Below are 27,444 nucleotides of genomic sequence, written 5' to 3' on the forward strand. Positions count from 1 at the left end.
CTTTGCTGCTGTCTCTACTCAGAGTGTATGCGTTTCTGTCGTTGTGTTATCAGGAGCTTTGCCTCCAGAACTTGATCATCGCTCTTCACTCTTGGCATGCAGCAGCCTTGCTGTAGTCCCCCCCCACCCCCCACTTTCAGAGCTACATCTCTGTGTATTCCTTCAAAGTTATTTTTCTTGGTTTCAAATTTGGTGATTTTAATGGAATGTCACCCATAGGCATTTGGAAACTTGGTTCCTAGTTGGTGGCAGTATTTGGGGATTTTAGGAAGTGTGGCCTTGGGGAAAGCATGTCACTGACTGGAGGCAGGCTTTGAAAGTTTAAGGACTTGGCTTCCAGCTCACTCTCTTTGCTTTGTGTTTGTGGTTCAAGATGTGAGCTCCCAGCTCCCTGCTCCGGCCACCATGCCTTCATTTCACTCTCCAAGACGCTAATCCTTGGCAACAGTAAACCCACATAAACTTTGTCCTTAACAAGTTGCCTTGCGCATGGTGTTTCATCACAGTGATAGAAAAGTAACAACTATACAAATATTCCTAGTAAATGACCAGCTCAATTTGAAACGTGGCAAATGGTTTTTGATTTTCCTTTTCTTATATGTGGAATGTGCCAACTTGGAACCAAAGTGTTCAATATTTTAGAAGATAATTGTCTAGTGAAAAAAAAGAATGTTTTGAAGTTAGTTATAAATTCACCAGAAAAAAATGCACATTGACAGAATTTTGGATTTCTTTAGCCTTTGAAGACAAATATGGCAGCTATAACAAAATAGTCATGTAGACTTACAGTATATTATTTCTAGTTGGCCAAAGAACCACAGTTGTTTTCTTAACCAAAATCATCATGCACATGAATCATCATGTCAGCTGGAAGAATTTAGAGTTCCTCCAGGAAAATGAGATAACCAAGCAAGGCATTTTCATGCATCTTAGCATCCGTGAAAGCCTGAGGAAAAAAGCCTTCCTCTGAAAGCCATGCTGCTTCATCTCTGCACTGGTACCCTGACCTCAGAAACACACGTGTTTCCAGAGTCCTTTTCTGTGCTTGGAATAATCAGATCAGATGGACAAACACAAATTCCATGTGTCCTCCTTTTCTTAACCCTTGGTGATCAGCTCTGGTTATTGACCCAACAACATGTGCTGAAATTATTTAACAGAAATGAAAAGAGTGCCTGGCATTGGCTCTTGGTGCCCAACAGTGAGTGTAGCACACAGGGCCTTTGTCCTCCAGAAAAGAAAGTATTTTCACACCTATGTACTGTAATTCCTATGCAATTAGTCTTAAGTACACCTAAGGACTGACAGTCTGGGGAGAGTAAACTACAGCCACCACAATAGCTCAGTTAGGAGGGTGTTGTAGAATGCTATATACAAGTAGTGGTTTGATAAGGAAAAAAAGCCTTCATTTTGTCACTGTTAATCTGTTTTAATAGTGAAATGGGTGGCAGGCCATTATGTTTGGTTGTTCAGCAGTGGTGATACAAAAGCTTTTGGACCTTGAAACAAATTTTGTTCTGGAAATGAAAATACGTCATGATCCATGCAGGAGATGTTGGCCACAGCTGATAAAGGGGGGTGAGACTGGAGGGTTCTGGTTTTTGTTTCCCTGGTGGCAGATCCCTTACTAAGGCTGACGTAAAGAACTCCACAGTCTGTTTTGGAGACTGCCTTGGGTGTGGGGCTCTATGAAAGACAGTTTAGACAGATTTCTCTGGCCTGACCCTTCTGTAGAGATGATGAAATGGAGGCCTCTATGTCCTTTCAGCTGGTCAGAGGATCATAGAGTTGAGCCTAAATGTTTTGTTTAAAACAAAAACAAAAACAAAAAACAAACAAACAAAAACCCAGCCTTTTACAAATGGCTGACATTGTGCTTCTTCTACTGCTGGGCTTTGGAACCTGAGTGGTGAGGGGTCACATAGTGTGCTTCACAAGACATTGGAGAACAGAGAGTGGCTTTCCTGGAGCCCGTGTGTGTGTGTGTGTGTGTGTGTGTGTGTGTGTGTGTGTGTGTGTGTGTGTGTGTGTGTGTGTTGTGTGTTGTGTGTGTGTGTGTGTGTGTGTGTGTGTGTCTATGTGTTGTGTGTGTGTGTGTCTGTGTGTGTGTGTGTCTGTGTCTGTGTGTGTGTGTGTGTGTGTGTGTGTGTGCGCGCGCCTGTGGCCATGTGTTCTAGTTCTTGCTTCTTTGTAGTAAGTCATTCCTGAGTTCCAGTTCCGGAGACCAGCACTTGAGCTTGCCCCCTGCTCTAAGCAGCCACAGCGAGAGCTCTCACCTGGGCTGCCTCCTCTCCCTCCTCACATTCTCTGCTGCCCCGAGGCAGAGAGGAAAATGGAAAAAGATATGTGACTTCAGCTATAAGGATTCTAGAAGCCATTTAAGACCTGTCAAAAATGATAGATTCAAGCAATTAATGTTTCAAGGTCCTCAAAATTATGTTCTTAAATCTACCTAACTGGAAAAATATGTTATCTTCATTAGGAAGACTCTATGGAGGTAAGCAACAAGTCAAAGCGTTTAGAAAGCAGCATATTTTACCAGTAATGAGCTGTAACTCTGCGGGGCCGACACGTGGAAATCATTATGTAGCAGCAGATAGAGCGGCACCATACTTCTCAAGTCAGAAGCCAGGGCTTCATTAGAGCAGGCCGTTCTGATTCTCACAGTTCCTCTTACGGGCTGGCCAAATACTTCCCGTACTTAATGAAACTAAACTTCAAGGGAAGGCTACCTTAGTTCTGTAGTGTGAAATGCTTCTTCTTCTTTTATTTCTAAGCATATTCTCCCTACCCTTAGAAGATTTTTTTCATTTTAAATTTCACATAATATAAAGAATAATTTATAAGTTATGTAGGTATGAGATTTGCATGCTTTCTATCTAATGTGACTGGAATTTTTCTCCAATTACAGCAGAGGGCAAGCCCATCATTCTCCAGTTTCAAAAAAGATTCCAGCTGCTTGTAAGAGGAGAGCTAAACAGAACATTTAATATTTTGAAAAATTTGTCCTGGGGGAAAAGGTTTCCTGTTCACAAAGATATTAAATTATGTACTTTGGCCACTCTGGGGTGTGGATATTTTGAATACTATAACTGTCATTTATTTTTTATCAAGTTCAAGTGGAAAAATTGAAAACTTACTTTTGACATGTAGTCCTTTGGCTGCACGGACCTGTGTGCTGCTGAGATCTACACAGTCACATTCCTCTTTAGTGGAGACATGTTAGTCTTCAAAATTCTCAGCAAATAGAGCTGCAGCCAAAAATTCCTCTGCTGAGATTCCTTCCGGCCCAGATGAAACTGATAGTTCCAGGCTGTGTTGCTGTCAGTCATCATAATCCAGGTATGGCTGCTCACTGTTTTTAATTTCCCTTTTCTGAACTGAAAGGCAGTGTTTGCCCTTTTCCCATGAGAAGTCAGTGCTAATGTGCCTGGGATTCTAGCAACTGCAGATAGTTGGCCCTTTCCACATGGACACAATTAGGCTCTGTTTTAGGGCTGTTGTGGATATGGGCTTGATGATAGACACAATACAGGGGAAGACAGGCCATGTTGGGGCATTATGGAAAAATAAGAACTTTGGAAGTTGATGCCGCAGAGATCAGCTATTTCCTATGTAAAATACTTCTTGGTTATGTTTGGGGGCAGAATGTGAAATTAATTAAATGAACATTATATTTTTGTTTATTCTTTTCACTAGTCACAAGGCTTTTAGAAACATTCAAAGTCCCATCACCAGTTACCACTCGATTCAGACCAGATCAAAATGATTTTTCTCTTTCTCTTTTTCTCTTCTTATCTCCCTCAATTTTTAAACAAAATTGCATTTATTCATTCATTAATTTGTGTGTGTGTGTGTGTGCGCGCGCGTGTGTGTGTGTGTGTGTGTGTGTGTGCGCGCGCGCGCGTGCCAGGGTGCAGGTTCTCTCCTTCTACCTGCATGAAGGTCCCAGGGATTGAACTCAGATCATCAATCAGGCTTTATCCATTGAGCCTCTCTATCCTTTCTGTTTTTCTTGATAGTAACCCTGGCTGGCCATTAACTTGTGATCTTGCTGTCTCTGCCTTCTATATACTGGGATTTCAGGTATGTACCACCATTTCATATTTTAGATTAATATTTAATTTTTAATACTTAAAAATGGCATGATGGACAGTTCTGAGTTTATATTTCAGTTCGCTTTGTGACCTTAGACCAGTGATGGGTGATCTTTTAGCTTATGAACTGGGGCAGTAAATTATAGAGTTGGTAGGAGGAGTAATAATATGGCAGATATGAAGTATCTGAGGTATGCCTGGTATTCAGAAAATGGTAGTTATATTGCATCATAAATTGCCTGCCTGCTTGCTCATTTATCTTATATTACTTTTTTTTTTTTTTAGCTCTCCCTATTTTTGCTAATTTAGTTCTTTTCTATTGGAACTTAGAAGTATGGAAATACTTAACTTATGGATAAATTTATCAAAAAATAAGAGCTTTGCTGGTCATCTCCCAAGAGGCTTTGAAGATGTTTGACTTTCAGCCTGATGGTGTTTCCATGTCCTCAGGGCACCATATCTTGGGGAGACTGGACTTGCTCGAGTGGACACCATGTACTCAGATACAGCCTGAGAAGGAAGCTACCACTGGGGCATAGCTGTGGAGGGCACTGATCCTCCAGAGGTTGTGGACGCGCAGAGGACAGTGAAGAAGGGGTAGTTCCAGGGCTTGGGTGTGGAGTGGTGTGGGTGAAGGTGGCACTGACCACACACTTGCTTTTCCGCTTCTCCTTGAAACTCTGCTGAAAAGGACCACGCCAAAACAGAGAGGTGATAACAGCAGTAAGTCGTGAACCACATTTTGGAAGTTAGTGAAAAGCTAAGAAGTAGATGTTTGCAGGGTGGAACCAAAGACTGTAATTGAAGGAGAAGATCTGGAAAGTCACAGATTCACATGCACTGGGTGTGCATTAATCATTGAAGTACGAACCTTCTTTATTCTCAGGGGAGGAAATAACACACACTACACATAATGAAGTGATTTAAATAGTGTTAGAAGGTGACAGATAGTGAAGAAGAAAATGGGATAAGGAAGGTTAGGTATGCTGAGGGAAGGGGCTGGTCATGTTTACAGTGAGGTGGTTGAGTGGACTTGCTTGAGCAGTGACTTGGAAGATGGGGATTGAGCTAAGCCCATTGGAGGTAGGCTGTTGTAGGCATCAAGATGACTAGTGAAAGCCTGGAGCATGTGGAGACAAACTTGAGAACCAAGGTTGTGAACATGGTTGGACAGGAGTAAGAGACAGGTCATGGCTGGAGAGAGAACTCTTTGAGAGGACCCAAGTCTGGTTCCCGCAGTCATGTCAGATGGCTCACAACCACCTGTAACTCTAGCTCCAGGGGGGAGGATCTGACATCTTTGGCTTCTGTGAGCACTAGCACACATGTTCACATTACCTCTGTACCCCCTCCCACCCCCACCAGATACACATAATTAACAAATAACAAATGAAGAGATCAAAGGTAATGAAGGGGTGTGGGTAGATGATGGAAACTTTTGGCCATTGTAGGGATGTTCTGAGAGTAAGTTTGTTGTGGAATATTATTTTAACCAGGCAAAGGTGTGTTACACTTGTTTATGCTGCAGAATATTGTTTTAACTGTGTAAAGGTGTATTACATTTGTGTGTGCTGCATTTGTTTAACAATGTAAGGATGATTGTTTAATTATGTAAAGATGTGTTGCATCTGTTTCACCTTGCCTGCCTAAGGCACCTGATTGGTCTAATAAAAACCTGAACGGCCAATAGCTAGGCAGGAGTGATAGGATGGGGCCGTGGGTCAGAGACAAAAAGAGAAGAATGAGAAAAATGCCTGGGGCCAGAAACCAGGCAGGCATAAGCCAGCCAGACATACAGACAGCAAGCAAGAAAGAAAAAAGTAAAAATCTCTGAGGCAAAATGTAGATAAAGAGAAACAGGTTAATTTAAGTTAAAAGAGCTAGCTAGAAATGAGCCTAAGCTAAGGCTGAGCATTCAAACTAATAAGAAGTCTCTGTGTCATTATTTGGGAGCTGGTTGTGTATCCCAAAAGAAGAAACCTGGTATGTAAGTTGGAATGACATGGTCTGCCCAAGGTTTTACCAGGGTCAAACAAGAATGTGTATGCCAACCTGTGACACTCTGCCTGCTTCTAATGGCCAGCACTCAGAAGACTGTTGGGCTCATGACTGTTCCTCACATGCTCCACCCCAAAGAAGATCATATAGGAGAATGGAAAGCATTTCTTGGAGAGACTAATTAGAAGGTCTACATGCAGTGGTTTTGGGGTCCCCATTGGAAAAGGTCATTTGCCATGTTAGCCTATGATGATGTCACGAGATGGTGCATTGTTCACATCTAAGTATACCTACTGTTCACTTCAGCTGTTGCTCTCTTGACTTGAGCAGACATGTTTGAACAAAGGTTTTTATATTAATGAAACCAAAATAGGTGAAAAAGAATGTGAAAGGAACAGAGTCAGGGTCAGAACTTGTGAACTTGGGTAATAGAGTGTGCTGTATCTATAAAGAGCAACAGGGTACTTGCACAGCACCATTCAAAGATGGACTCGTGGTCATCTAAAATGTTACTTATTCAGTAGAAGAGTTTGGAGGTGAAGTAAGTAGTCTTTAAGGTACCTTTAGAAAGAGTAAGGCGGTGTAGACTAGAGTGGAGGTGAGAGGTTCAGGAGAGTACTTGAAGCTGCTTAGCACTTGACCAACAGAGCCTCAGAAGTTTGAGGTGATTGGCTGTTCTTCCAGTAAGCTCTGTGGTCTGGACTCCAGCACTGACTCCGGGGAATGTTTTTCTGCTCCTCTTCACTATTCTCTGCCTGACACAGCATGTGTACAGAGTAGATTCTCTAATATTTTAACTGAAATTAGCCTCATCTTTCATAGAAAAGACACATAATAAACTAAGCTAAGCAGGAGCTAATGAGAAGGAAACATTGTTTTTTCAAGAAAGACAATTTACTTTCTTTTTTTTTTTGGTCAGTTGGGAATAGTCTTGTGTGTGTGTGTGTGTGTGTGTGTGTGTGTGTGTGTGTGTAGACAAGGTCTCACAGTCCAGGACTCTAGCTGTCCTGGAACTCACTGTAGACCAGGCTGGCCGTATTCACCAGTCCTTACTGTAAAACACCAAACGTTGATGTAAGTGACAGTGGTGTTGACTGCACTGAGGAGGGACGGAGCGTGCCATGGGAGAGCTAGGATGGCTGTGTGGAAGCTTCGGCTGTCGATGTGGAAGCACCCGTGGGCATGGCATCTAGAGGGAGCTGAATTGATGGCTGAAGAAGGATGTGGTAGGAGCCCTTACCTCCACTGATACATGTCTGTGAAACTAGTTATAAATAGTGGAGCTTCATTTTGGCAAAACAAAAATTGAAGGCATTTAATGCTGCCACGTTGCATCCTTCTGTGTATTAAGGCTGTGTCTGTCACCTGCATCTTCCCAGCCGGCCCTTTACATGTTTTCTTTCTCCTTCTCTTTCTGCTTCCATTGCTGATCCATTTTCTGCTGTTGTTCCACACAGGGTCTTTTGTTGGCTGCTGGTGGTACTGCTGTGAGAGGATCTGGAGACTTTAGACCTAGAGGGCTGGAGCAGTCATTGGTGGTGTGCCTTTGAGGGTTATACCAGTCTCTTCAGTCGGTGCTGTCTGTCCACCTTCTCCATCGACTCCCACCACCATGATGTTCTGCCTGAGCACATGGACCCAAGCAACTGCTGTGGGATGTCGTTCTGTATGCTGTGAATATGTGTTGCTCTGATTGGCTGATAAATAAAATACTGATTGGCCAGTAGCCAGGCAGGAAGTATAATACAGGCAGGAAGTACCAAGCAGACGAGGAGAATTCTGGGAAGAGGAAGGGCTGAGGAGTTGCCAGCCAGACACAGAGGAAGCAAGATGACAAGGCAGAACTGAGAACAGGTACCAAGCCATGTGGCTAAACATAAATAAGAATTATGGGTTAAGTCAAGTGTAAGAGCTGGTCAGTAATAAGCCTGAGCTAATGGCCGAGCAGTTATAATTAATATAACTTCTGAGTGATTGTTCTATAAGTGGGCCACGGGAATGCGGGGGCCCTGTGGGACCTGAGAAACATCTGATTACAAGCAACCGTGGGCCCCAGGAACCAGAATAAATCTTCCCTCTTTTAACTTGCTCTGGCAGATGTATGGGATACATTAAAGAAGCCAGCACACCTCTCTGAATTGACGTGGCCTTTTGACTTAATAGTACAGTGAGTGAAACTGTAGTCACGTGGCCTGGGGGATCTTTTGCAGTGAGCTGTTTTCTCTGAAGAAGTCACTTGTGATCTCTTGCTGTAGCTTCCTTTAATGATGACACTTCTCACCGTAATGAAGGCCCCTCATGCGCCGGTGTTGTTCCTTTGACTTATTTAGTGTATATTGTACGTTCTGCAAGGCCAAGGGCTGTCAGCTCTGTTTACTGTTTAATGGCAGTCACAGTACATGTGCGTAGTAGATTCCCAGATATCTGATATGACATCATCATATGCCATTGAGAAGGAGATTATTAGTGTTTAAAAGAGCATGGCGTTTGAGTTAGACAAGCCTGGATTTCAAATCCATCTCTACTGCTTACTAGCCATTTTACTTATCTCCCCTTGTGAATCCCAGTTTCCTCGTCTACATAATAGGAATGGTCATGGTTCCTCATGATGGAGGTTGCTGTATGGATTAAATGGAATCAAGCAGATGAACTGCTCAGCACACAGTAATGGCTAGTGTGTGCTCACTGTGGTTACTCTGGCCTTGTTTCTGAGTGATGCTGTCACTATTTGCTCAGACTTTGAGAGCTTCCATCTGCTTGTCAAGAGGAATTTTTCCTCCTCAAGGATTGAGCAAGTGTTGATGGTTGCTTGCCATCTGTCTGCACCTCTTTCCCTCCCTCCGAATAACCACTCCTTGCTCTTAACACCTAGGCCCCCGCACGTCAGAGACATTTTCAGTTCCTATCATCTGCTGCTGCTGCGATCATTTTCTTTTTGCTCTTTGAAAGCATCACAGTTAATTTTTTTTTTTTTTTTTTTTTTATTAAAGTGATGCCTGGCATTAGTAAAGTAAAAGTAAAAGTTATACTTTTCTCCCTCAATTCTCTAGGGATACCATGAGAGGTCACACAGGTTTTAGAGAAAAAATTCTGTCAGAAAATAGGTTTTTTTTTTTTTTTTTTAAATGATATCTATTGTATAATTTCTAGTACAGTGAGAAAACGTTGTTCACAAAACATTCTCCACCCCATGGAGTGTGGCTTGCTTTCAGAGAAAGTGATGAGAAAAACTTGCAGTGCTTTCAAGAAGGGGGATTGGTGTCCTCCGAGGTGGGAGTCTGTTCTGCCCATCTCTCTGTCCACTGGCAGGCAGGGACCGTCTGTGTGAGAACCAATCGCCATGTGGCTGTTGTGCTCATTCCTGGGTTTGTATTTTGCTGTACTGTGAGAGGTCCGTGCAGGCGCTCCCGAGCATCTCCATCCCGCTCTCTCTGACTTCCACTGCTTTGACACGGGGAGACGTTTTCGGCCCTTGAGTTGGTGGCTGAAGTGCTCTTGGCTTTTCTTTTCTTTTCTTTTCTTTTTTTGAAGAATTTGGGTCTGTTTTGAAAACTGTCCCTCACTTTGGGGTTGTGAGGTTTTAATAGAGTAAAGTTTTGCAGTTCTGTGGAGACCCGTGGGAGGACACTCAGCTCCCAGGTGTGTCAGTGGGCACCTGGTACCAGTTTGTACCGGTACTGTTGATCACTTGGTTAAGATGCACAAGAGGTTTCCCCAGGGTCAGGTTATGGTTTGTCCCTCTGTAACTCCTGTGTGAGGTGAACTAGCTCCTTCCTCATTAGATGTCTGCTGCTGCATCCTTCCTCATTCACCGGTGCCGTCCTACTAAGGAAGGCTTCCCTTCTGCCGCTTTTATTTCTATTCATTTGAACTCACAGATTCTTATTTATTTAGTAGATTATATTTTATTACTGACATTAATTAATTTATTACTGGCATTAAACATTTTGATGCTTAAATTAGTTCAGGTCTGGCTGGTGGGAACCCTTGCAAATAGCCTCATCCTCTTGATAGAGCTTCATCATTTACGCAGTCTGCATTATCTTTCCGTGTATTAAGGTATTCAGAGTTCTTTTTGTTCTTTCTACCTTAGCCCTAGGCTCAGTCTTTTCTCTAAGGTGCTCTGGGTCCTTTTCATGGAAATTGGTATTTTAAAAACAAGATCTGAGTCTTTGGTGCAACCATTGCTGCTAACGTATCATTGTTGGAGATGCCATCAGATCTCACGTTTTTCAGGAACCAAGCGAAGAAAGGCATGTGTGTGTCTGCATTGTGTCATGTTGATTATTACAGCTCATTAGAGTACCTACAACACTACAGTACCCATTCTAGATCCTGTTTGTGACTTTCTAATGGTAAAAACTTGGCTCTATAGTATTATCTTCTGTCCCTGTTAGGACCCCTGCTTTGTCATTAAGTGAAATGTTTGAATTAAGTTATAATAAACAGTTACAATGTTAGGTATCCTCACTGTATGGTCAGTGTTCGGCATGAAGTAGAAGAAGCAATATCTTCATTTTTTAAATTTTTGACAGTGGTTCTCAACCTGTGGGTTGTGACTCCTTTGACAAACTTCTGTCTCCAAAAAATATATTATGATTCATAACAGTACTAAAATTACAGTTATGAAATAGCAATGAATATAATTATATGGTTGGGGTCACCACAATATGAGGAACTGTATTAAAGGGTCGCAGCATTAGGAAGGTTGAGAAACCGCTGCTTTTGACTATATGATATACAACTATATAAATATCCTTGCTTTTTACTGTTTAAAGTATGAATATGATAGATTATTCAGTTACTGTGAACTATTAACATCCAGCTTGTTTCCAACAAGAAAAAGTCAGAACTTAATAAAATTGCTCAGTAAGAAAAATAGCTCCTTTGTCTGCTTTAGAACGCCTAGTCTGTAGGCAGCAGTATCGAACAGACTTCAGCATTTCTGATTACAGAATTAGCTTGCAGACTTTGTCGGGCTCGTTTCTCACACCTGTCAGCTGTAGCAATGTGAAATATGTTCCTCATCTGAATCCCTTCCTGTGCCTCCTGCTGCCAGACAGACAGAGCTCCCATGGCTGCTGCTTGATATTAGGCTGCTAAACAAGAATGCTTGGAACTGACTGAGGAGCTGGAGACCTGAGAGTTCTGAGAACCTGAAGATTCGTTCCCAAATTACACTGTTAGCGCTGTGTGTAGTCCTGGGAAAAACAGTAGGGTTTCCTTCCCTGTGCCCTCCACAGTTACACAGTGACAGTTTAGGACCGTCACTGGCGGCTTTTCTTCATGATGTAATTAAAACTATACCCTGTCCTCAGGGTGGTTCAATTCTTAGAAAGAAAGTGCTTTCAAAGTGATCTCTACTTGTTTTACTCTTGTTTATTTACCTCAGGTGTGTTAGTTGTAGCTGTGGCTTCTCGTAACAGTTTCTAATGTGAGTTTCTCATGCCACCAGGCAAGTGGGGAGGACATGATAGCTTCATGCTCAGCGCGGCTTTTCCACAGGACAACTAGGAACGGCCTTCGTTAGAAGAGATTTTTCTTCACTGTGGATTTTCTAACCCAGATGAATGTATTTGCTTTAGGCTTTTCTCTTCATACTTATGAGGGAGTGGGTCTTTAAAAACTGGACAGAAAGATCAAAACCTTCCAAGCACTCTAATCTTAAAGGCATTTTTGTGTTTAAAGAAAAACTGAAATGGCAATTTATATGAATAGTCTTTTGTTCTAGAGTAAACTTGAGAGCCATGTTCTATATATTCAAACCTTTCAAGTGTGGACACTCAGAGCTAATTATGTCCCATGAGACAAGCGTGATTGTCATGATGTATGTCCCTGCTCCCTATTGTGGTGGTTTCTATAAACACAGATTGTTCAAATATTGGCCCCATATTACTGACTTACAGACACACACACACACACACACACACACACACACACACACACACACACGTTGCTGTCACAGCATGACCTACTGGCTGTAGTTTCAAATACATCTTTGCACTTTTAGCCAGTTATGATTTTGTTTTCATTTTCAGTTTTCAGTCGTTGTCCCATTGGGTTTTATGATAGTGCAGTATCTTTTTTAGGGTTATACATGAACCCCAGGGATACAACCCAGAAGAGGAATGGGAAAGGAAACTCCATCCTGCTAGGGGTCACTCAGGTTCAATGTTGACAGTGGGAGCTGTCTTTTTCAGTTAAAGTGAAAACCAATAGTTTTTCCCCCCATTTCCAATCACAAGTGTGGCAGAATATTTATTTAAAAAGAATCTTTAAAAGATACATAATAAACTCTATATTTAATCAAATTATGGAAGGCAGCATCCTGAGGTGCAGAGCCATAGGCGGCACCTGGCATCAGAGGAGGCCATGTTCCCTTCTCCCAGGGTTCCCTTCTTCCTCCCAGGGTTCCCTTCTCCTTCCCTCTCCAGGGTTCCCTTCTCCCAGGGTTCCCTTCTCCCAGGGTTCCCTTCTCCCAGGGTTTCCTTCCTTCCCTTCTCCCAGGGTTCCCTTCTCCCAGGGTTCCCTTCTCCCAGGGTTCCCTTCTCCCAGGGTTCCCTTCTCCCTCTCCAGGGTTCCCTTCTCACAGGGTTCCCTTCTCACAGGGTTCCCGTCTCCCAGGGTTCCCTTCTCACAGTGCATCCCTGGGCAGAGCAGGGTTTGTTCGGACGTGGTGCATGCTCAGCTAAGAATTGAGTGTGATGCAGAAGAATGAATGAATCTCAGGAGCTTTTGTCTGACTTTTCTTTGATTATTTTCCAATTGAAGATAGAATCTCCTTTGATACAGTTGACTTGTCATTTTACAGATAAAGAATCTTAATTTGCAGATGGAATGGGCTAGGACAGACGCGGAGCCACAAGGTACTTCACGCTTGCTTATCACTTGCTCTGTCTTCAAAACGAGTTTATTTTCAGGCTGTGTAATAGTTGGAGCTAAGCCAAACATAATAATGTGAAATTTTTATATGTACTGCTACAGTGCCTTGACCATTTTCAGTTGTGATTTGCATATCCGTTGTCTGTAAACAGACAGTTACAATGTTCTCATGGAGGTGCTTAAACAGTGGCTTTCTTAGGCTAATTTTTTCCTTTTCTGTTGTGATTACTGTTCTTTGTTTAACTTGTTGCTAACTTCCCTACTGAGGGCTGTTATAGTTGGATTTGTTGAACAGAGTATAGTGTCACTGACTGGAGTGTGAAGGGACTTCAGAAGCTATCTTGCTGAAGCAATTCATTATTTGCAAGAAGAAAGGCCTCCAAGCGCTGAGTGGCTTGTCAATGCCACATCAATAGATGGGGACAGAGCTGGAAGTAGAGCCTGGGTTTTATGGTCTCTTGTCCAGTGCATCTTTGTTGTGAATAATTTACCTCTAACTGGCAGATAAAATAAGAAGTCAGAGTTTTGGTGCAGATTTATCGGGGCAGTGATATATGATAAAATGTAGGGCAATCGGGGCAGACTTACAAATCAGTTTCACTGTGCTTTTCTTTCTTCCCAAGCTCTAGGTCCTATGCCTGTTGAAGAGGGAGTTAGAAGAAAACCTAAGGAGATGAGGACTCGTTAGGCTGCCAGGGTTGGAGCACACATTTGAGAGCTCTGACCTGCTAGCAGGGCAGGAAGAATGATTATGGAAAAAAGAATGATGTTGTGGCTGTACCATGTGATCATTTTACAGGGATTGCAGACATTGGTTAGCTCTGCTTTGTTGATCGAAGGTGTAACCAGGAGAGATAGGCAAGCCCAGCTGGAGATTCCTAAGTATTACTTCATGAAAAGGACAACAGCCTGGCACACGTGGCCTGTGTATGCATGTCTACATATGTGTTTAAAGATTATATTTGTATTGATTGAGTGATCCCAGAGGAGTCAAAGCAGTTTTATATTGATAGATTGGCATATCAGAGAAAAATTACTTTTTCTCTGATAATTATATTATTTAATGTGTTACTTTCACGTGTTACTTTTATTAAATAAAATAGAAATAAATAAATCCATTTATAGAATTTTAGACTTAAGATCTTTTTAATTTTTAGTTTTTCTAGTAGGGTCTTGCTCTGTGTCTCAGACTTTCCTTGCTTAAAAGCTGAAAAGCTTAAAATAGTGATGACAGCTAATAGATATGGCAGTATTTTATTTGTACTAGAATGTGATTTTAATTGTATGTTAATAAATAAAGTTGCTTGGAGGTCAGAGCTAATAGCAAGCCGTAGCAGAGCTGGGCATTCGTGGTGCATGCCTTTAATCTCAGCACTTGGTAGAAGAGCTAGGTAGATCTCTGTGTGGTCAAGGATACAGCCAGCATTGGAGACACACACCTTTAATCTCAATAACATAGAAGACCTGGAGGGCTGTACTTACAGGCAGTGATGAGGCAGTCATGTGTTTGGGTTTACAACCAATGAGAAGGCAGAACAGAAAGTCTATATAAAGACAAACACACAGGAAGTAGGTCTCTTTTGGAGAGGTAGGACCACAGCAGGAGGAAGGGTAAGGTTTTAGCTCTGAGCTCTGACCTCTTGGCTTTCTTCTTTACATTGGTTCTGTGTTTCTTATTTAATAAGATGGTTGGTTACATCTACAAATAGACTTTCCTGTAGAAAAAGGACATCTCTAAATGACTTGTCCTCTGAATCACTGTGCGCTGTGCATTTGCAACACACTGCATTCTTCTGGAAGCTGACTTTTAATGTGCTCTGTGGTGGCTTGAAAGACTATGGCCCCCAAAAGGGAGTGGCACTACTAGGAGGTGTGGCCTTGTTGGAGTGGGTGTGACCTAGTTGGAGGAAGTGTGTCACTGTGGAGGTGGGCTCTCTTTTGCTCAAGCTTCCCTCCCTCCATGTGACTGGTAGTTGACTTCCTGTTGTCTGCAAGATGTAGCACTCTCAGATACTCCAGCACCATGTCTGCCTGCCTGCTGTCATGCTCCCTGTCATGATGATGATGATAGACTGAACCTCTGAAACTGTAAGAGAACCACTCCAATTAAATGTTTTCTTTATAAGAGTTAACATGGTCATGGTGTCTCTTCACAGTAATAGAAACCCCAACTAAGACATGCTCTCTTAAGCTGAGAGTTTTCAAATGCCTATAGTTCCGATTCACTTACTTTTTAAAATCGTGTAGTTTGTGTCTAATTTTCAGGTGTCGAATCAAGATCGCTGCTCTGTAAGTATTTAGGGGCGCAATACTTAAAATGTTTCGTTATTTATATTTTATTTAGCAGTATTAAAGTTAGTATATTCACCAAATTTTTGTATGGGATATTGTTTCCATATAAAATCAAGGCCAGTGAATTCTCATGACCTCTGATTAACTGAAGACTGGAACTACCCTTCTGCTAGAAGTAGATTACTATTGTACTATGTGGATTTTCTAAGTCCTGAGTTTCTTGAGCCTTTAGTAACTTCATAAATACTCTTGTAATTTTCCAGCACTGGAGAACCTTGGCCTAAAAAGTTGCTTGTTTAATTTAAATCATAGATACTAATAAAAGAAAAAATATTTTGGGGTATAAATATTTACTGAAAGCGTGTTAGTCACAGGTTTCACATAGCACCAACAAAGCTGTTCTTCATAGAAAAATTAAAAACTAGGCAATTTAAAAACTGAGGAAAACACAAGTGATAATTTGTGTTTGGGGTGAGAAAACAGAATACTATTTCTTTTCGTGCTTAAGAAATGTGTTTTATAATTAACTGCTCTTAGATGCTATTATAGTTCCTTATAGTAGCATCAGATTAATATTTATAGTTTGTAACCAGGTCTTGCAATTAAACACCACATTAAAATTGTCTTTGTGATTATTGTTGTGGGTGTACATGATGTGGGAGGGATACATATGCCATGTTGTACTCGTGGAGGTCAGAGGGCAGCTTTGGTAGTCGGTTCTCCCCTTCTCCTTTGCGTGGTCCACCGTTATTAGATCCCCAGGCTTCTGCACCAGGCCCCTTTGCCTGCTGAGCCATCTCAGCAGCCTAACATCCATCTCAGCACAGGAAGCTTCCACTCCATGGGGCTTGTAAAGCTTGTAGAAACCCAGTGCTGGTCTGCAAGCTCAGAACGTGGAGCGTAGTTGGTTCAAGCTACAAAGGAACAAAGTAAATTGCACATGAGGGAGTAGTTATAAAGAAGGGGGAGGGGGCTGGGCAGTGGTGGCGCACACCTTTAATCCCAGCACTCAGGAGACAGAGGCAGGTGGATCTCTGAGTTCAAGGCCAGCCTGGGCTGTAGAGTAAGTTCCAGGATAGCCAGAGCTGTTACACAGGGAAACCCTGTCTCGGGGAAAAAGAAAAAGCAAGCAGACAAACAAACAAGAAGAAGGTTGGAGATCCGATGTGCTGCACAGTCTTCCTTAGCTTTTAATGAGTTTACTAAGTTAGCCTCCATGAAGAACTCTGACCACCTTTCCCTGTTGCTGCTATGAAGTTTTCATTGAAAAGTAGGTCGTTGTGGTTGACTCCTGCTGTGACGTTGGTGAGGAGAGCACAGAAGACCTGGCTTGTTGTGCAGTGGGACTGCTGGATAACTAGCTTGTTAGAGGGCCCTAATTTCTACTTTTAGAACATTTGTCTTACTTAAGGCTGTGCAGCATGCGGTTGCATGTTTTCTGCATATACTGTAAGGATATTAAACTTAAAATGCGGTATTAATTATTTTGACCATTTTCTCTTTTTCCATTTGTGGTGGAAGCTCAAAGAACAAATGAAAGTGGCTGGTGCCTTTCTGGGCTCCTGAGATCCAAATGTTAATTTAATTAGAAATGGTCCAGCAGACGTTGGCTAGAGGCATGTTAGAAGCATGCATAAGTCTTGCTTTTGACATGGTTTTGTTGTTTTGTGGAGATGAAGTCTTGTTATGTGCCTGAGATTGGCTGTGAACCCATGGCAGTCCTCTTACCTCAGGCCTCCTACATGCTGGGAAGCAGATACATGCCAACATGCTTGGCAGACCCTTGCAGGTGTAAGATTCATGCTTGCTATTAAATTTTAGGATTCGTTCATGATTTAAATGTTTTTATAGGAGAAAAATGTGTGAAAACAGCCAGGAAAATTCTAGAAATGTCAAGTGAAATACATCTTCAATGGCAAAATGGGGTATTGATAATATCTGCTTCTGTAGGTTATCATGAGGATTAAAGGGTATAATTTATTTAAAATTCTTAGTATTGTATCTGACACAGAGCAAATGGTTAATGTTTTTGTGTATGGTGTGTGTGTGTGTGTATTTGCATGTGTGCACACATACTATGCACATGTTGTGGTCAGAGAACATCCTTGACATTGGCCCTGACCTCCCCTCGTGTGAGATGGGGCCTCTCTCCTTGTTGTTGCCCCTCCATCGATCCACTGTGCCCGTTAGGCACCATGTGTGTTTTCCTTCTGTAAACGAGATCATTTTGTAATTCAGGCATTTTTACTAACACAGCCAGTTCCTAGAATAGTGAGCCAATAACAAGAAGTTTAACAATGCTCTAAATGGGTGCCATTGTCTCTAACCGTTACTCATTACTGAGCTGATGAATGATATTCTTACCCTACTGCTAGAGAAGTACTTATTAAATAGCATAAATCTTTTGTTTTCTCTACTTTAGTGGGTTCAGACAGTGCTTGCACAGGGTGTGCCATACCCTGTTCTGGACTCTTACTTGGTTGGTGATCTCTTGGCAGTTGGGGGTGTGTGGGTGTGGGCGTTCCTCTTAGAAGATCCTTCCTTCCTCTCACTTTCCATTCTGTGGGTTTGTATCCCTGCAGTTGGAGAAAAGGAGAGAGTCTGTTAGTTTGGGCTTTAAAAATAGTTTTACAAAAAGAACAAACACCAAATTCTATTGGTCATATTTAGAGAATGTTAAGGATCCAGTGGACTATTATGAAAAATGAGAATGGGTGGGTGGGTCACTGTCTTAAATGACTGGTTTAAAAATGGAAGCCAGAGATCCACCTCATTTATCTGAACTAAAAAGAATTACAGGGCAACCTGAGCTACATAGTGAGAACCTGTTTCAAATAAAACAGACAACACCAACAGCTTCCCCCAGCCCCGCCTCACTTCCCCATTCAAAACCTAAGTATGAAGAAATGCCCCATATTGTGGCTGAAGCAGAAATATGGCAAGTTAGAGGCCACATGGAGCTATATAACGAAACCCTGTCTGGGGTGGAGTAGAGACACACATAGGTGCTTCCTTAGACCTTTGTTTTTATAACTAGTACCCTAGTTGTATGTTGATGGGGACTTCGGTAAGTTTTATAACTAGTACCCTAGTTATATGTTGATGTAGACTTTGATAAGTTTTATAACTAGTACCCTAGGTATATGTTGATGGAGACTTTGATAAGTTTTATAACTAGTTACCCTAGTTATATGTTGATGGGGACTTCGGTAAGTTTTATAACTAGTGCCCTAGTTATATGTTGATAGTGCCCATGTTAACATGTTGATGGAGACCTTTTCTATTTATTTCCTCCTCCATTTCTCTCCTTCACCCCCCCCCTTTTCTTTTTGCTAAATAAAGAATGCTGCAGCTGGGCAGCGGTGGCGCACGCCTTTAACCCCAGCACACAAGAGGCAGACAGGTGGATCTTTGTAAGTTTGAGGCCAGCATGGACTTCAGAGTGAGTTCCAGGACTGCCAGGGCTACACAGTGAAACCCTGTCTTAAACAAACAAAGAATGCTGTAACACATATCCCTGTATACACTGTTTGAATGAAATTTTAGGCTTAGTCATAGGGTGAGCGCCAGTGGCAGTGGGTTTCTAGATGAAAGGACTTTACAAGGTACATTGAAGTCTGTTAGTAACTATAACTGCCCTGTAGAGAGGCCTCTAGTTACATTGTCACTACATTTCCTCACTTTTGTGGGCACCAGCCGTGTACATTTTAGTGTTTTGATTGGAACAAAGTTTTGTTATGAGTAAGCAATTTTGAACTTATTAACTTTGTAACTTGTTTGTTCACGTCTTCTGGCTGTTAGTTACCTACCAGTGTTACCCGCTCTAACCAGCAGTCTTGTGTTACTTAGGTTGGCTTCAGCTGCTCACTCAGTGGCTGCAGAAGACTCATGACTGAGGGCCTGCAGAGAGGAGCTGTGCCCTGGGAATGGCATTAAGGTGAATCATGTGACCCCCCCCCCAGCCAAGGTGTCCATTCATGTGGAAGGTAGGAGTCGATCACTTATCACATTGTAGAAAAGCATTTTTGTAAACATAAACTGTTATAAAAACAAAGTATTACATGTTGTGTAAGTTCATTTACTTTTGAGAACAACTTTCAGATGCTTTTTTTAAATTTTTTAAATACAGGTTCTCATTGTATATCCCTCCCTGGGGTGGAGCTCACTCTGTAGACCAGGCTATCCTAGAACTCACAGAGATCCACCTGCCTCTGCCTCTCAAGTGCTGGGATTAAAGCCCTCCCCCCCCATCCTTAGCCTCTTACAGATCTTTGAGGCAGGTTCTGCAGTCCTAATTTATGGGAAAACAAGGTCTACTTTTTAGTGTTAATGGTATGATTTTGTGTGTACAGAGGTTAGGTGTATGACCTTGGTTTGGGCACGTAAATAAAAGGAACACATTCATTCATGTTTGTTTGTTTGCTCTGTCCTCTCTTGTGCAGTTAGTCTGCCCTGGGGAGACTCGGGCTCTGGGGTTCTTACCTTAGAAGTGGGTCCTGTCAGGGAAGGACTGTTGAGTGCATCATCTGCCTCAAAATGTTGCTTAGGCCTCGCCTTTGGCCCTGTGACAGCCAGCTTGGCTATTTAGCTGTTTAAGGCTGCAGGGGAATATTTTTACCGCCGCCCCCCCAAACCCCCCCCACCACTTTTTAAAAACACACAAAATAAGTTGAGTTGCTTTAAACTTCCAAGTACCTGTTTATTACACTTGAGTGTGTTTAGTGTTGATTAGCAAGTGAGTCCACATTGTGATGTGAGGGGGATGTCAGAGATGACAGAAATGAGCCTTGTTTGAAATTTGGTGACCTTGTATAATATTATGAAGGATCGATAAAGAAATTTTAGTGTAATTATAGATCTGTTTTTGTAGATTATGAGGAATATTTTAAATATGAAGAGAAATATATTTATTTTGAAACCAGGTTATTCTGTCTTGTTTGGCTGGCCTTGAACTCTTGATCTCCAGCAGTCCTTCCTCAGGCTCTAGAATAGGTGGCCTGCAGCCATGCATGACTATGCCAGGCCAGATTAGTTTTCCAAGTCCTGAGACTTACAAGCAAAGGAAGATTAAAGCAAGGTGGTAATTCTCCAGTGCTGGCAAACGTGGGCTGGCAACAGAAGATGAAAATGATAAGCAAAAAGCCAGTTTCCTTGGGGCTGGAGCAATGACCCAGCAGGTAAGAGCACTGCCTGCTCTTCAAGAGGACTCAGGTTCAAGTCTCAGCACTTACATGGCAGCTCACATCTGTCTACAACTCCAGTTTTAGGGGATCAGATTCCTTCTTCTGGCCTCCTCAGACACCAGTTATGCAAATGGTTCACAGACATACACGGAGGCAAAACACCCATACACACAAAATGAAAACTCAAAAAGGCAATTCCCAAAGAGAACATGCATGCTGCTATCATGTACAGAAAAAGATTTATGTGCCCAGTGTGCTAACATATGCCTATAGGGGCTTTCTACAAGTTTAAGACTAGCCTGACCTACATGATGAGACCCTGCCCTCCAAAACAGAAGAAAAAGGATTTAGTTTCCTTAATAATCAAAGAAATGTAAGCTTCTCTTAGAAGTAGTTGTTAGCATTAACAGAATATTGTAGCTATCGGGGAAGACTTGTTGAGGTAAGCAAGCATGTCCTGGGTATGTTAACATTCGAGAAAGTAATTTGTAGGACTCTTAAGGACATTTTAATAAGTAAAAAAAGTCACACATAAAGTTATCACCACTCAGGTAATTCTTCGTTGAGATTTGATTTTTAAATATAAAAAACCCCAGAAGCAATCTGATAGTTCAGTCATGCTAGGGATGTTTGAAACCAAGTATTTGAAACTGAATATGTTCGATACAATGTTATGAACCTTTTGGTTTGCATTTATGCAGCTTAACTTGAGGGGTTGTTTTGATGGAAGTAGGTAAGAGCCAGAGTATACTCTCCGTGATCTTGGAAAGAAGAACATGTGAAAAAAACTGCCAATGTAGATGGGGGACCTTTGCTTCAGGGTTGTGGGTTTTTGTTCCCTGGTTCTGTTCCTGCTGTCCTGTGTGGTCCAGTTTTTCTTGAGTGTGCAAGGACTTTTGTGATCAGAAAACCAGTGAACATTGTTTTAAAATCGCCTCTGCAGTGACCTTTCAGTACTAGGGAATGGGCCGGATGGGCTTGGGGAGAGATTTTTTGTTTGTTTGTTTGTTTGTTTTGTTTTGTTTTTGTGGGAAGCCTGTTTATCACAGGGGGAAATGTTGGTTTTCTTAAAGAGAGGACAATGTTTTCCTGTGTAATGGAACTTACTAAGATGGTTCAATGGAAAATGTGGCTTTTCTGTGTGCGGAGTCTCCTAAAATATCATGTTGGAAAGTGCTGCAGGCCACAGGAATATATCATAAGAACTCAGCTGGTTATGGCAAAGTCACTACCTGGAGGCATCAGGGAATTCCTCCAGAGGAAGCCAAATCCCAAGGAGTTTTTGGTGTTACTTGGCTTGTTATATATCAGCTGTATTCTGTTATGAAAATCATGTGTGCCTTCATAGTTTTCCCAATTGACTTTTCCCTAAGAAGGGCTAGCAGTGTGGACGACACTCTCTGGACATACACATTCCAGGTATTTGGAGAACTTCCTCAGGAAAGGCTTTCTCTGGAATTAGATATCTCCCTTGGCCACTTTCAAGGACTAGCAGTAATAACAGTCCATATGCAAGTCTCCTGAATTAAGACAAATTCCACAAGGAGACACCGCCTAGGTCAGGTGGATGTTCAGTAATAGCTTTACACAAGTTAGCTTGGACCTTCCTTTCTTACAGCCTTACTAACTTTATAGACCTCTAACTCCTTATCTAACTACTTCTAGAAATATTTGGATGACCTTCTGCACTGACAGCTATGCTCAGCCAGAACCCCAGTTCAAACCTCCCTGTAATTATCATCATTGGCAGCATCCGGCCAGGTCCATCCCCAGATGGAGGAAAGTACCTTATTAGAGATACCTCTGTATTCTCTAAGAACAGACTTAAGCGTCCAGGCTACCTATTTGAGAAGGCCTGGCAGATGTGCCAATTAAGCTTTACTTCCTGCTTTCCCAAACCTTACCTCTAATTCCAGATCTCCCTTTAAATATCACCAGAGGCATCTAGCTGTACAGGTTGCCTAGCGACCAAGCACACTTTCCCCCACCCTGCAGAAAAACAGCAGATAGCTTGGACAGATATGAGTCACAGGAAAAAAGAAGACAGTTTTATTTTCTCCCATTGACCTAGCAACTTATAGATTCTTAACATTTTCTACCAATCATGTTTAAGATTATAGTTGAGCACATAAGAGCCCTCTTCTTAAATATTACCTGAATTTAGCCTTTAGTTAATTCATTTCCCCATTGTTCACTTCCCTTTGGGGTTGCAAATGATAATTAAAGGTTATTGCCTCCCTGTGTGATTCTTATCACTCCTCCATTTTACCCTGGAAGCCTGGCTTTGCACTGCTAAGGGAATACTGCTTGTAAGAGTATATATACCAGGACTTCCAGGGCACATGGAAGACAGAAGAGAAAAGAGAATGGAAGAACTAGATGGGTAAGAACTTGAGAGGAACAAACTGAGATGGGGAAGAACTAGACTTGGTGGCTAGAAGAGAGTACTAGAGGAACGAGATGGAAGATGAGGAAGAGCCAGATGGGGAAGAACAAGATGAGGAAGAACGAGATGAGGAGAGAGAAGGAAATGGGAGAGGAGATGATATGGGAAGGAACAAGATGGATGAGAACCTAGAAGGGGCAGAACTAGATGAAGGAATTAAGATAGAACCTAGAGGGGACCGCAGACAAGTGTAGAGAGAAATCAGGCTAAAGATGACCTAAATATGAGAGCGGAATAGAAGCTTGTAACTGACACAGAATAATAAAGTATATGGACTAAGGAGTTTCGTGTACATAGATTCATTTCTTCTGAACAAAGATTAATTATCAGCTGGTTGTAGATTCTTCCCGGACCCTGGGAGGGGACTATCAGGGGCTGGACCCCATAGTCCCCGATAGGAAAGAGTGTTAGAAAATGTTCTGGCTACAAGAAAATGGGTTTTAATTGGTTTGAGGAAACTTTCGGTTACTGCTTTCAGCATGGTGGGCTCTGTTGCTTCTTTGAGGGGTTGATGAAGTGGCACCTCAGCTGCTTGTGTTAACGCTCTCAGATGAGGTTTGCTTTCCTCTTCCCTCTGTCTCTTTGCAGCCTCACACCAGTAGCTGTGCTCCGACTTTATAATGGGTTTATTGACAGAGTCTATTGGTATTAACCATAGTTTGTGGTTGTAAAGTCGTCAGCACAATATGTTCAGCTGTCTTGATTTCTTGAAGGTTTTTACAGAACATTTATGCCCTTAGCTGTGGTTTATAAGAAAACAACTGTTTGATTAATATGTAGTTCTAGACTTTGGAGGAGACATGCACTGTATTCTTACTTTAAAAATCAACACAGTGAGACAAGTGACTGAGTGGACACCTTCTTATGTGTTTATGAGCCTGTCTGTGCCTGTGTATCTAACATGTATACGTAACTTACTCAGAGCATTTACAAAGGGAACGCAAGCTTGGGCCAACACAAAGTAGGGCGGCTGAGGTGGAGAGGGGTCCATAGACTTTAGCAGTTTACATTTAGAAAAATCGTAGGTATTTCCTTTCCTTAGATGGAAGTTTTCATAAATCCTTTAAAAAGTACCCGTGAACATGCAAAGAACTGCCTGCTTCCCTTGTGCGGTGGACATGGAGGCCCCTGAGGCTTTGTTACTTTCTCTTTATGCCTGTTTGTCATAGACAATTCAAGTTGTGAACTAACCAAGAGTAAGGGAATTCTGTATCAAAAACTACTCACGTTGGGGTTGGGTGTCAGTATTGAGGTCCAGCCTCTCGGTTTGACTCCTTGGGCTGAGAATGCTGCTGTTGCTCCTGTGGCCACCCATCAGCTGCACTACAAAGGAGCATGCTTTCTCACTGCCTGTTTGTAATCTGGGAATGGCAAATGTTTAGAATAACTTCAGTACAATGGCAGAAGGAAAAGTCCATGGGACCTCTCTTGCCTGCATTAGCTTTAAAAATATCTCTGCTTAAAGCAAATTTCTGTAGATCAACTTTAAGTGACTGGGGTTTTGCCATTTGAACTTCATGACAGAGAAGAATGTGCTCTGTGTTTCCTTGATTACTCTGCTTGAGGGTTCCTATTTGGTATATTTTTGTCCACTTTCCATTTCTCTGCCTCATTTTCCATGGAATTGACAAAATAATGGAAGTATTAAAGTATTTTATAATTGAGTATTATACATTTGATATCAAAAGTATCTATAATCTCTGTCCCAGTAATTCTAAGCATGAAAATTTACCCTGAGAAAATAACTTAGAACCTTCACCTCCCTAGATATATGTATGTAAAAAAAATTATTAGAAATAATTTTACTCATTTTCAGGTTTTTCAAAGTAAAGATCATCTATCCATTGTTTAGAGACAGATTATGCAAGGGTGTCAGAGTAGTTGCATGGGCACAAACATGCACAGGCTGGCAATTGTGCATACGGAGCTGCTGGAAATAGACACATACAGTGTGTTCTCTTGAATATTTTTTACAACAGTTTATGATGCATTGCTGCTACTGGTTTATTTTGTTGCTCAGATTGTTTGGGGCTGTTGGGGTCTTCTTTGAGACCTTGTGTCCTTCCACATTGTCTTTTGAGTGTTCCCATATTTCAAGGCACCAAAGGATAGTCCAGGCTATAGTTGCATTTTATCCTTGTCAAGCAAGAGCTGCAGGTACCCTGTTTTATTGAAGATGGAAACTGAGGTCCAGGTCCCGAGTGTCCTTGCTATGTGGACATCACTGCTTTTAGGCCCATTGAGTGGGTAGAGCTTGAAATGACATGTGTCTTTACCAAACACCCATATGCATTTTATTTTCACTACTTACCTGTACCCTGCACCCATATATTCAGCACTATGAGTTTCCTCCTCTCGTTCTGACACTTTGAACCTTTCCCCTTTGTATAATTTCTTTCTGCAGTGGTAAGGAGGCGGTGCTCACTACTCGGTGTATCTAGACTCTGCAGATAAAACAATGGCTTTCCAGTGAGACATTTGCCCCAGAGACAGTTGTAGGTGCTTGGGAGTATTTTAGTTGTCAGGGTTGGAAAGGCCTAATGGCATCTGGAGGTCAAAGATGCTCCTGATCATCATCAGAACAGTGACTATCATGGTTCAAAATGTCTGATGAGCCATGCAAGGTCGCCATGTCTGTAACCTGGTACATGGGAATCTGGCTGGAGGATTGCAAGTGTGAGGCCAGAATATGCTATATAGTGAAAGTGCTCCCTCATCACTAACAAAGAAAGAAAAAGATAGAATGCCAGTGGTGCCCCATGTGAGAAAATAAGTAGCTCCAGCATTACTAGTTTATAGCCTGTGAGAAAGGAATGCGCTAGTTAGGATGAAATATTCGTGTGCAGTTCAGTTTCTTTCCTCTTACAGCATGCAGTTGATTAGGCCCTTTACCCCTTCCAGTATGGTGTGCTAGTCAACTGTAGTACAGTTAGGATTGTTTCTTCCCTTCGTATTAGACTGTGGATCATCTTAGTTTTGTTTCACTTTTGTATGTTGTTGGGGATGTGAAACACCATGGGGTTAAGAGTCAGAGCAGTACAAGAAAGTTCTGCTCATAAAAGAGGGAAGCTGTTGTTTGAAAAGCTTCCTAGAGCTCTGCCCTAGTTTGGGGGCTCTGGAATTAGCCGTGACTTTAAAGTTAGCCAAGGACTAGATACAGAAGAGTGGAGAGCTGTTTCCCAGTTCCTGTCTGTAAGGGTTGTTGTGAAGATGACAGAAAACCCAGGAAGCATCTGCCCATGATGCCTGCTTCAGAGAGCCCGAGCCACAGAGGGTCACCCTTCTCATGTTTAGCAAACACTAATTACCTTGCTACTGTGTACAGAGGTACTTGCTCTTTCCTAGTGACAAAAACCAACATGGTTTGTGGCTTGACTTGATCCTGTGTTAGCGGTGTGTAGTAGTTTATAGAAAGGACAGTGTCTGTCTCTATCATTGATAATGCAAGGCAAGAGGCTAGGGCTAAAAGAAGTAATAATTATGAAACTTTTATATAGAAAAAAGTGTTCATTTCCGGGACAAAATGCCGGATACACGTTACCTATTGAAGAAAGGAGCTTTGTTGATTTCCGTTTGGGAGGCTCAGAGGCACAGCTCAGTTCCTAGATGTGTGATATGGTGGGTAGAGTGGTGGAAGAATGGTCAGGCAGGTGAGCACATCTCAGGACTCCTAACTGGGGTGTCATACCTCCAATCACAATGGGTCCTTCAGGGGATACTTAAGCCGTAGTGTAGGTTACATGCATATCTCTCCAGGGAACTACCGGAGAACAGACAACGAGGGGGACAGGGATGATGGATGACACACACCTTTAATCTCAGCACTCTGAGTTTGAGGCCAGCCTGGTCTACATTGGGAGTTCAAGACCACCCATGGCTATTATAGTGAGACCCTGTCTCAAAAACAAACAAACAAACAAACAAACAAACAAAAATAGGTAGAGAGTAATGGAAGAAGATAACTCTGGCTTCCACACTTGTACAGCACATGTGTACAACTCCCTGTATGTACACTACACATGCACACACACACTCATGCATTCACACACGCATGTACACATTGTAGAAAATAGTTACGTGTCTTTGTTTTTTCTGCTTTTAAATACCATTTGATATTGAACAGTAGGTGGATAGGTGTTTAGTATTCTCACTACTGAAAATGCTCACGTGTGTCTATGTACAGCCCCACCATTCAGTGTGGATGTGCATGAGAATTCTCTGAGGGTCCTTTTCAGAGGCGGATTCAGAGCGGGAAGGTCTGAAGTGGAGCCTGACAATGGCATTCACAGCTGACACACACTTATGGAACCAGCTTCAGAGTCGTGCTCTCTCGCTGTGATTCAGTTCTTCCACTCAGGACATGTGACTGTTAGCGCTGTCAGTGCATTCACCGTGCATATTGACCCGTGACGTGTGAGCTGTGGAAGTCACCACCGGTAGCCGTGATGTTAAGAGTTCTGCATAGGGGAGACATAATGGCTGCCCCTCCTCCCAAGATCCCAAGAAGGAAAGTTTCCATGGAAGTTCACCCTGGGGAACCAAAGAG

The 27,444-nt window shown here is 42.2% G+C and overlaps 1 protein-coding gene across 4 annotated transcripts in view; it reads left to right on the forward strand.

Annotated features, from left to right (window-relative positions):
* Window positions 1–27,444, forward strand: part of Disp1 (dispatched RND transporter family member 1) — a 161,743-nt gene that overhangs the window by 43,556 nt on the left and 90,743 nt on the right. For 2 of the 4 annotated variants that reach the window (XM_028894575.1, XM_028894576.2), the window contains exon 2: window positions 19,119–19,255. The gene's annotated coding sequence lies outside the window, so the exon portion shown is untranslated. The remainder of the gene's footprint in view (window positions 1–19,118; window positions 19,256–27,444) is intronic. The other 2 variants (XM_037211162.1, XM_028894579.2) reach the window with 1 other exon arrangement.

Source organism: Peromyscus leucopus, chromosome 15, assembly GCF_004664715.2.
Source record: "Peromyscus leucopus breed LL Stock chromosome 15, UCI_PerLeu_2.1, whole genome shotgun sequence".
NCBI classification, from domain to species: Eukaryota; Metazoa; Chordata; class Mammalia; order Rodentia; family Cricetidae; genus Peromyscus; species Peromyscus leucopus.